The sequence below is a fragment of the Trifolium pratense genome, linkage group LG4 (assembly GCF_020283565.1).
Source record: "Trifolium pratense cultivar HEN17-A07 linkage group LG4, ARS_RC_1.1, whole genome shotgun sequence".
NCBI lineage: Eukaryota > Viridiplantae > Streptophyta > Magnoliopsida > Fabales > Fabaceae > Trifolium > Trifolium pratense.
In genome coordinates this window covers 51,737,093-51,747,782 of record NC_060062.1, presented here as the reverse complement: position 1 = coordinate 51,747,782, position 10,690 = coordinate 51,737,093, and the positions used below count along the sequence as shown (strand labels likewise).

Below are 10,690 nucleotides of genomic sequence, written 5' to 3'. Positions count from 1 at the left end.
TTTGAATGACAAAATGAATTCTCCTAAAAACCACATTTATTGACCTAGCTAGGAGACACAATTTCTAAATTGCATCCATCGTTTTCAACAATTTTTTTAGAGACAATACTCAATTCAATCACCACACAATTTATAGAAAAGTGCAATCGCATAACAACTGCATTGTTACAATTGCACCGTATAAAACACATGACTTCATGTTGAGTTTAATACAAAAGGCTTCCCAAAATTAAATTTAGATGGGGTTGGTTTGTCGTGTGTTAAAGCATTGTTTCAATTCATGTTGACTGAGCTTAGGTTTAAAACAAGATATCATATTTTGCATAAGGGTCAAGTCTATATGTTAGTAACTTCAATTTTTAGTTAGTTAAGAAGTAGTTACGGTTAGCGAGTATGTGAAACACATTATTGTTTATGTTATGAACTATTTATAAGCATGAACAATAATATGAAAGAAGATAGAAGAAGAAGAGAAAAGGAAGAAGAGAAAGGAATAGACTTTGTATTATTCTATTCACAAGTGTGCTTTACATTGTAACAAAGGGGTCTTATTTATAGAACACATTTAGGGGACAAGAAAACCTACACAATAATGGACATTTATTACATATTATTATTCATAACACCTCCATTGAATGTCCATTAAGAATATGACATTTCTTTAATCTACGAATTTTAAAAGCTCTTCAGGAGTTCAGATAATATTTATAGCAGACAAGTTGATGAAACACAACCAATTGGCATAAGTCCACTCATACTTGATTATCACAATAAATACTACAACAACTTTGGACTTAAAACTAGTGTCTTGAATGCAAACTTATACAACACTTGTAGTAGTTGGGAAGCAGCAATTTTTTTATATTTTTAAACAAACAGGGAAGAAACAAATTTGTTTTGACAGGAAAAGAACAATATGCAATGGGTGTAGCGGTCCAGAGAGGAAGTTGGGATAGTTGCTTGCCATTGATAGAGTTTACTTACAATGACAGCTACCATTCTAGCATCAGAATGGAACCGTTTGAAGCCTTGTATGGGAGAAAGTGTAGGACACCTTTGTGTTGGAACGAATCCAGTGAGCGAGTAGTGTTGGGGCCTGAAATGATTAGGCAGACTACTGAAAAGGTGAAAAGGATTCAGTAGAAAATGAAGGCATCCCAGGATCGACAAAAGAGTTATTACGATCAAAAGAAGACGACAGTAGAGTTCCGAGAGGGACATCATGTGTTTATAAGAGTGACTGTGATGACATGTGTTGGACAAACTTTGAAGTCCAAAAAGCTTGCTCCGCGGTTTATTGGGTCGTACTATATATTTAAGAGGATAGGGGGCGTGACCTATCAGATTGCATTGCCACCGCCATCAAATCTTCATGGTGTTTTTTTCAAGTGTTGCAGCTGTGGGAATACATTTTTGATTTGTCGTACGTGATTTAATCTGATGATGTGCAAGTGAGAAAGTATCTGACCGTAGAATTCGTGTAGTTACAAATTGAAGATAGAGAGGTGAAACCTAAGGAACAAAGAAAACATTACGATGAACATAGTCCGGGGATAACCTACCGGTGTGGAAACGACGCTGGAGTTGGAGAGAGTCAGATGAAAGAATTTTATCGAGCATTGTTTCCTTCAGGCAATTTTCGAGGACGAAAAATCCTATAAGTGGGGGAGAGTTGTAACGCCCCAAAAATTAGGATTCATTTTATTTAATTATGGTGTTGATTTTCTTGTTGTAGTGTTGATTGATGATGTTTATTTAATTATTTTGTGGCGAATAATTAAATAATTGCTAAATAAAAATTAAAAGAAGAAAAAGAAGTAGAAAGTTAAATAAAAATGTGTTGGAAGCATCGAGGGGGTGTAGATATGAAAATGGTAGAGAAAGTGATAAATGAGAAGAAACATAATTTTAATTCTCATTAAAACATTTCAATAATAATAATAATGTCATATTTTAATAATAATAATGTAGTTGTTTATTGACATTAGTTGATAGAAGAAGTATGATGATCCATAACAAAAAACAAACACACAGAAAATAGTGCTAGGGAGTGAGAGAAGAGAAAGAGCTCATGGGAGAGTGAAGAGAAGCAAGGAAGGAAAAACTTAACCTCAATTTAAGGAGTTCACTGCAATCCAAGTAAGGGAGCTTTATACTCTTGAAATTCTGAATTCAATAGGCATATTTGCTCTATTTATTATTATGTGTGTGTTTGAGTTGTTCTTATGCTACCTAGTTCTATTATATAATGATGTTGATGTTATTTTGTTGTCTTTGTTTGATTTTGCTTGAATTTGAGATGCTACTATGATGATGATGATGATGATGATGTACTCTGTTAATTGAATAAATTCGTGTCTTGGTTGTTACTGATTCTGAGTGTGAGTTTCGTTGGTTTCATCCATGGTGAGGTTTAAAGAAAAGAGATTAAAATCATAAAAGTTGAGAAAAATAGGATTGAGTTGCTAATCCATAAAACTTGAGTTTTTGTGTTGTTTCAAGAGTCTAAACAATTACTAAAACGATTATGGGATCTTTCTAAGTCAAAAGGATATCAAAACCGAAGCTTTTGAACAACCATCAATGGAGTTTTTGTGTAAAAATTTGTGTGAAGCTTTTGTTATGTAAAACATTTGATTCGAGTGTCTTTTCTAAAAATAAATACCGGGTATCTTTCTAAAATTGAGTGGGGATCAAAACGGTATAAAGAATGTTGTTTTTCGTTGAGAAATGAGAGAGAACGAGTCGGGTCGAGGAACCGGGTCGAGCGACCCGTTTTGCAGTGAAACGGGTGAAGGAGATGAACAGTGCGCGAGTGGCCTCGCCCACTCGCAGCACCGGCGCGTGCGGGCGCGGGAGAGCTCAGGAGAGTTCGAAATATTTTTATTCTTTTTCCATAAAATAGTAAATAATTTTCTTGAAATTTTGGTACCTCTTTGGTAATTTTTGGACACTCGTAGCTATTTTTAATTAATTATTTGGAGTAAAAAGGTGATTAAAAATATTATAATCTTGTGAAAATTTCCCAAAATTTTATGAAGGGTATTTTAAATATTTTGGAACCCTCTGGTATACCTCACTCTCCCTGGTTTTATATGCTATTAAGATTTGAATTTATTTCTTAATTTTTATTAATTAAATTGACTTAAAATTCATACGTTTCGTCGGTAAACTAAATCAAGATGATTTGGGTTATGAGTACTGTTAAAAAGGAGTAATAGGTTGTTGTTTTGGAGAGGAGTGAATGATTAATTGAGTTATGAAGTTTTAGTTGGTGTTGTAATCGAAGTTGCTAATAATTGTTGTGTATCGGTGTTGTTTTAAGTCGTTGCTCGTTGATAGTAATTGTGTTGTTTGAATTGCCGTTTTGTTGAATAATAATGTTGAATTACGTGGTTATAACGATGTTGAATTATCTATTTTAACTAGTCCCACACCCGTGCGATGCACAGGTATTATGTGGTATTTTATATTATAATGTTGAAAAATTATTCGTATAAATTGTAACAATAAGTGTTGTGAAAATGAAAATAATAATAATAATAATAATAATAATAATAATAATAATAATAATAATAATAATAATAATAATAATAATAATAAAGTGATGTACTTATCACTTCCTCCAACCAATATATTGTCAACGATCCTTCGTCAACCAATTTTTTTATCTTTGAAACCAAACTATTTCCCAAAGTAGCAAGAATCTTATCACATTGGATGATCAAAGTAAAAAAAAAAAAGAAAAAGTCAATAAAAAAAACATCAATAGAGATTTTGTGAAAATGTGAGAAATATATCAAAATAGTACATCACCTTTTCATCAACAAACAACATATTCATAGACGTAACCTCAGTTTGGTTTGTATTTGTCTGTTACATTCCACACATGAACAATTCGAACTTTCAACTTTAGATTTGTTTTTCCAGCTACTATAGCAGACACGTGAGGGTAGATAGGAGCTATGGTTTGAAAGAGTAATTTGTTTTAACTAAAAACTAATCTCAATAGAAATGTAATTAAGTCAATAATGTATACACTCTTCGTATTTTTTAGTGTGACTAAATTATAAACTATTTGTTGTTTCTATGAAAACGGTTGACATTTAAATGGGATAAATGTTGAAAGAGAATCCAACTATGTTCATCTTCATTGTCACTAAGGAATGTTATAGTAATATAGAAAAGTGTAACATCTTGTGACATCAATTTTTGGATAATTGGAGAGGTATAATTCAATAATAATGTAGAAAACTGTAACATCCTGTGACATCAATTTTTGGATAATTGGAGAAGCATAATTTTTTATTATTTATTATGAGATTGATATAATATAAAAAAAAAATAGAGATGAGAATGATATAATGTAAGAAAGTGATGTGGCATTATTGTGTGATTTAATTGGATGTAAGTGGATGATGTGGATTAGGGTTAAGATGGATAGTAGGAGAACTATCTAGGAATTATATATATAGATGATGTTGGAGTTCTGCCGAAATTATGATGTTGTAATTGTTATTGTTGTAGTTGCTTATGGACATTGTTTATTGATGTTGTTATAATGATGATGAAGTTGTCTATCGAAGTTGTTAAATGATGTTGCCTATTGACGTTGCTTATTATAACATGACATGCATTCATTCATATGTCTAATGACGTTGCTTATTGAAGTTGTATAAATGATGTTGAAAATGACGTTGCATATAATGATGTTGATCCTCTATGATGTAAAACTAGAAATGACGTTGCTATTGGTACCACATGCATGTAGCGAGTCTAGGCGCATTGCATGCATTTTAATTATATTTATTTATTTAAATGTTGTTGTTATTTCTCTTTAGTTAATTAACGATTGATGATTGTGGTTGACTGATGAATATGCGTGGCCATCCGCTTAGGTGGTCTTGTTGTTGTTGTTTATGATGTTGTTAGTTATTGCGTTGTTTTAATTCAGTTACTTTCTTGATGTATTTTGACTCACCTTTACATTCCCCCTTCTGGCTTGGCCCTACGGTGTGCAACCGTAGATTTTCAGGTAGGATACGAATCATAGATGGTGTGTTCGGATCGCTGTTGCTTTGCTATTTATTTGGAGTCGCTCTGTTAGGATGTTGTTGGGAGAAACTTTTATTTAATTATGTTGTTAAATTTTTATAACAATTGAACTATGTCACTTGATTCAGTATTTTCAATTCGGACTTTGAAACTTATATTATTTTTGTATTTTCCGCTGCATGATTTATAATCATTTGAGGAATGAGTTAATTGGAGTAAGTGTGACATCCTTATTAAATAAATGAAATTAAATTTTTTGAAAATAAAATAAAGGGGTAAATTAAGGGTGTTACATTCACAATAGTGAATTACAGATGACGCCAAGGAATTTCACAACAGAGACTATTTTGCGACAGTTGTGGGTTACGTGTGACTGTGAGCACTTAACAGATTCACATGAAAAAAAGGGGTTTAATTAGTAAAATTGTTCCTTAAAGACTTTTTTGGTTTCACATTAGTCCCTTAAAGAAAAAAAGGTCTGATTAGGTCCCTTAAAGACATAATCCGTTAATCAGTTTGGTCGTACTCGAACCTTTTTTTAGGGACCAAACTGATTAAGGGATATGTCTTTAAGGGACCTATTCAGACCTTTTTTCTTTAAAGAGACCAATCTGAAACCAAAAATGTATTTAAGAGACCATTTTATTAATTAAGCCAAAAAAAAAGTATTAAGAGGAGTGATGTTGCTTGTTGCATGGGCACGTGATAAAAAGAGTTTGTCAGGTAGTTTGAGGATAACATTTCTCTAAATTCAAACCCTCTAATTATATATATTCAAGCAGGGTCGGTTTCGACTTTTTAGAGGTTTAGGGCAAATAATAAAAATGGACCCCTACTAAAAAAATAGATTTTTTTTAAAGAACGTAATCTATTTAAACCAGAATTTTAAAAGTCAGACGAATCATCGTACCGATAAAAGTGTTGGTTCACTAGTTTAATAGTCGAATCACTGGGTGATTGGTCGAACCACATTAAAGAATCAAATTAAATCGGTTAACTTAGACATGTTGATCGATCTCAGCAATAAAAATTTGTATTAAATCGTTGACTCGATCTCTCTAAAAAATTTATAACACTTTGAGTTCAACTCATAATTTCACAAGTTTATCTTTCAAATTCAACTTCATTAACTATAATTAGAGTTGTCAAAGGGGCCGGCCTGGCCCGGCCATGAGGGGCCCGATCAAATAAAGGGGCCGGCCCAGCCCGGCCCGTTAACTTCATGGCCTACTCGCTTAGCCCGGCCCGATAAGCAAAACCCTACATGGCCCGATGGGCTGACCCACTAATTTTCATAGTATTTTTTTTTGAAAAAAAAAACATATTCTACTAAATTTATGTTATATTTCTCAACTAAATCTTCAAGAAGGTAATTTGTATCCCTATATTTTCTCTCATAATCTCCCAAACAACAATATCTTCCTCTTTATCCTCATCAAACAAACAAACAAATCTCTAACAAATAATCTCATTCTAATCCAATAAGTTTTTTGTCATATTATTATTATTACTACCCAAAAAAAATTCCAAGTTTTATATCTTTCATTCATCCATTGTAATTTAAGTAAAAAAACACAAATATAGAAAGAATATAAAATAAATACAATAAAAAGATGATAGGCTTACCGCAAAAAAAAAAAGATGATAGGCTTAAAATAACCATATTCCAAGTTTTATATCATTCGTTGTAATTGCACAAAAAAATAATTTAAAAAAATATAAAAAGATGATATGCTTAAAAATAGGAATAAAACAGATTATAGATATGAACAAAACACAAATAATAACAATAAAACAACAAAAATAAAAAAAAAATTATATATGAATTTATGCATAAAAATAGGACCAAAATATAACAATAAAAAAATTATAAAAAAAATAGGACCAAAATCCTGTGGGCCGGCCCATGAAAAAGCCTGACCCGATAAGGTCCGGCCCCATAAGGCACGGTCCCCTTTTTATGAAGCCCGGACCGTGTAAAAGGATAGGGCTAATGGGCCAGCCCGATAGCCCGGCCCTTTTTGACAGCTCTAATATAATATAATTATTTAATAGAAAAAATTAATTTTAAGTACAAGAAATTTTCCCAAAAGAAATAATTTACAAACAACTATATAATTAAAATATTTGTATTTTAATTTTAAATATAATAAATTTGTCTTTTAATATTTACATTTTTTTAAGTAACTTTTAACATTAACATATTATTAAGCTAAAATGCAAGTATTTCTCTAATTAGGGTATGTTTGGTTCGGGGTTTTTAGAGGGGAGGGGAGGGGAGGTGAGGGAATATTTTAAATGTTTTGTGTTTGGTTCAAATTTTATGAGGGGAGAGGAGGGGAGGGGAGGTGAGCAAAATCCCTTCAATGACCAATTTTTGCTTCCCCCCAAATTGGGGGGATTTGGAGGGGATGGGAGGTGAGGAGAGATGAGTTATTATAATTTTAATTACATTGACATAATTATCCTCATATTTATTTGAAAATACCAAAACTTTCCTTTTAAAATTTATATTAAATCATAATAAGTTATTTGCTTGTTGCCATTTTTTTTACGTTGCCAACATCCTGTGTTTATTTTTTACCTGTACTATTTTTATTTTTTTGTTTTAATGTACTTTTTTTTTTACAAGATACTTGTTTTTATTTTTTACCTATCCTACAACATTTTTGGAATGAATACTTTTTTTTTATATATAATAAAATGAACACTTTTTAATTCGTTGCACTGTACATATACATATATATATATATATATATATATATATATATATATATATATATATATATATATATATATAAACTATCAACAAGTTTTTTTAGGAAAATTAACTATCAATAAATTGTTTTATACATATTTTCATATTCTACACATTATATTTTAGAAGTGCTCTAATATTTTTGAACATAAAAAATTTTGTTAGAATTTTGCATTTGATTATTTCTGGAGTTTTCGGTTATTGAGTTTTCATATTTAATTGTTTATGTAGTGAATACTGAATAATTTTAAAATGTTGAGATTTTGTAAAGATGACAAGGATAAAAAAGTAAATTAATTTTAGAATCCCTCCCCTCCCCTTGTGAACCAAACACATATTTAGTAAAAATCTCTCACCTCCCCTCCCCTCCCCCTCTTTTGAACCAAACATAAATATTATCCTCCCCTCCCCTCACTTCCCCTCCCCTCCATTAAAATTCCTCCCCTTCCCTCCCCTCCCCTCCTTCTATTTCGAACCAAACAGACCCTTAAGAAGTTAGTTGAAGTGTCAAAGCTTTTGTATTTGATTTATTTAATATAAAATAATAATTCATAAGTAAGCAAATGACACAATTGAAAACATAGTGCGATGGTTGTTTTCACGTGTTTCTTAGGAAGGAGTTGGATTGAAGTATGAGTATTTTTGTTTGGTTACCAAGGAAGGATAAATGGGCCTATACTGGGCTGCTTTTAGTTTATTAGAAATTTTTTTTTTCTACCCCAACAATCTTTATTCTACCCCAATATTTTTCTAAAAATACCCAATATACCCTTATTAAAATTTTTTTTTTTTTTTTGTCGTATTATACTGTTCCGGTAGAATTTTCATCCTCCCAAAAAACTGTTCCGATAAGTATTTATCGTTACCGGTAAGTTAACTTTACTGGTACATACTTTTTAAAAAGTGTTCCGGTATGTTAATATTACCGATACACTTTTTAAAATGTTTTCCGGTATGTTTATGTTACCGGTACACTTTTTAAAAAGTGTACCGGTATGTTAAAACTCAGTTCATGAAAAATGCAAAGTAGCTGTGTGAAAAACTCAGTTCATGAACGGAATCCACACAAGGTAAAACTGCTTTATCTGTGCTAAAATGCAAAGTAGCTGGCAATTGATTCTCCATTTTGGTAACTTCACTTTCATACCAATTCTGTCAAATCTGGCTCCATGATCAGACAGAAGCTACCATCATTCTTAACTTGACAATGATAGCTCATACCATACCAAACAGAGTTGAGTAATAATGAAGTGACTCAGTAAACCGGTCTAGAAAAGCCGGTCCGTTACGATTCCCTTCTTGTTCAACAACGGTAACAATCTCCGGCCGAATCTGACAGATAACAGAAAAAACCTTTTCAAGCGCACCGGGACGCGCGTTGAGTTTATGAAGCTCAAAAACAGAGTTAACAGCAACAGATTCAGTTTCCGGTGAACGGAGTTCAAACATAGAAGCATCAAGATCAGCAAGACTATTAGCAACAAAACCACGATATTCAAACTGAACATGAATCGTTTGAGCAAACTGAGCAAGTCTCCAACCAACTTGTTGAAGATGATACGTAGTAGTAAGAAGAAGAGTTGTTTGATGGTAAATTTTGAGTCATCCTTTTCATTCCATTTGTTCCTTAGATTTGGATCCTGTCTATTGCCAGCACAACAGAAGCTACTAGAAGGATAAACTAAGGCACTGTTTGGTAGAATTAACATACCGGTACACTTACCGGTAACATAAACATACCGGAAAAGATTTTAAAAAGTGTACCGGTAATATTAACATACCGGAACATTTTTTAAAAAGTGTACCGGTAAAGTTAACTTACCAGTAACGATAAATATTTACCGGAACAGTTTTTTGGGAGGATGAAAATTCTACGGGAACAGTATAATACGACAAAAAAAAAAAATATTTTAATAAGGGTACATTGGGTATTTTTAGAAAAATGTTGGGGTAGAAAAAAAAAATTTCAGTTTATTATCAGGTTGGTTATAACTACCAAAAAAAAAAAATATTCTACCCCAACATATTTTCCAATATTCCAATTCTACCCTTATCAAATTTCAGTTTATTTTATTATTTTTTACTTTGTCATTTTATAACTTTTTCGGTAAACTGATCACACGATAATGTTCTGGTAAGTTTTTTTTTTCTTCAGGTTTGTTACTTTACGGAACTCTTTTTCAAAGTGTTCCGGTGTACAAATTTTTTTATTATTACCGGAACACTTTTCAAAAATGTTCTGGCTTGTATAATTTTAAGAGTTGTTTAAATTCTTTTACCGGAATAATTGTAAAAAATATTCAGGTGTGTAAAAATTTTCTATTTTTTTTATTACGAGAACGCTTTTCTCCGATAAACACTAGTGTGCTCTGATTTGTTAAATTTTGGTTACCGGAACACTTTGATTTTCTTGTTACCAGAACACTTTTCCAAAGTAACACTTTTCCAAAGTGTTCCGGTTTGTTAGCTTATCTCTTCTCCAAACCTCACTTTCCTGAAGCAAAACCTCTCCGTTACTTCCCCTCTCAAACGACCTTCACTTCTTCAATTCCCTTCTCAACCTTTTTGTGCTTTACTTATTCACAATCCTGTGTATATTTTTAATATATTTTCTAATCTTGCAGAGAGCCATAAAGGAAGAGCGATACGGCTACGGCGACGAAGCTCTTCTAAGAGATAATGCTGGTGCTAGACTTGTGAGTTCTTAAGGAATTTTTTTAATGGCAACTTGATGAATGTCTTTGAATTTTGGTGGAAATAGAATGTTAGATGCAGTGTCATAGGTTGACCCTAGTAATGCATATTAGGTGTTTAAATTGCTGTTACTTGGGTTGACAATTTGTTTTTGACAACTAGACAAGACTTTCCTTGCTACTT

The 10,690-nt window shown here is 32.0% G+C and overlaps 2 long non-coding RNA genes across 2 annotated transcripts; both read left to right on the top strand.

The window, feature by feature from the left end:
- Positions 1–2,003: 2,003 nt before the first annotated feature.
- Positions 2,004–5,210, top strand: LOC123881463. The gene is made up of 2 exons (XR_006799466.1): positions 2,004–2,139; positions 5,028–5,210. It is a non-coding gene; the product is annotated as an uncharacterized LOC123881463 (long non-coding RNA).
- A 3,973-nt stretch (positions 5,211–9,183) lies between these two features.
- Positions 9,184–10,690, top strand: LOC123881462. The gene is made up of 2 exons (XR_006799465.1): positions 9,184–9,403; positions 10,438–10,690. It is a non-coding gene; the product is annotated as an uncharacterized LOC123881462 (long non-coding RNA).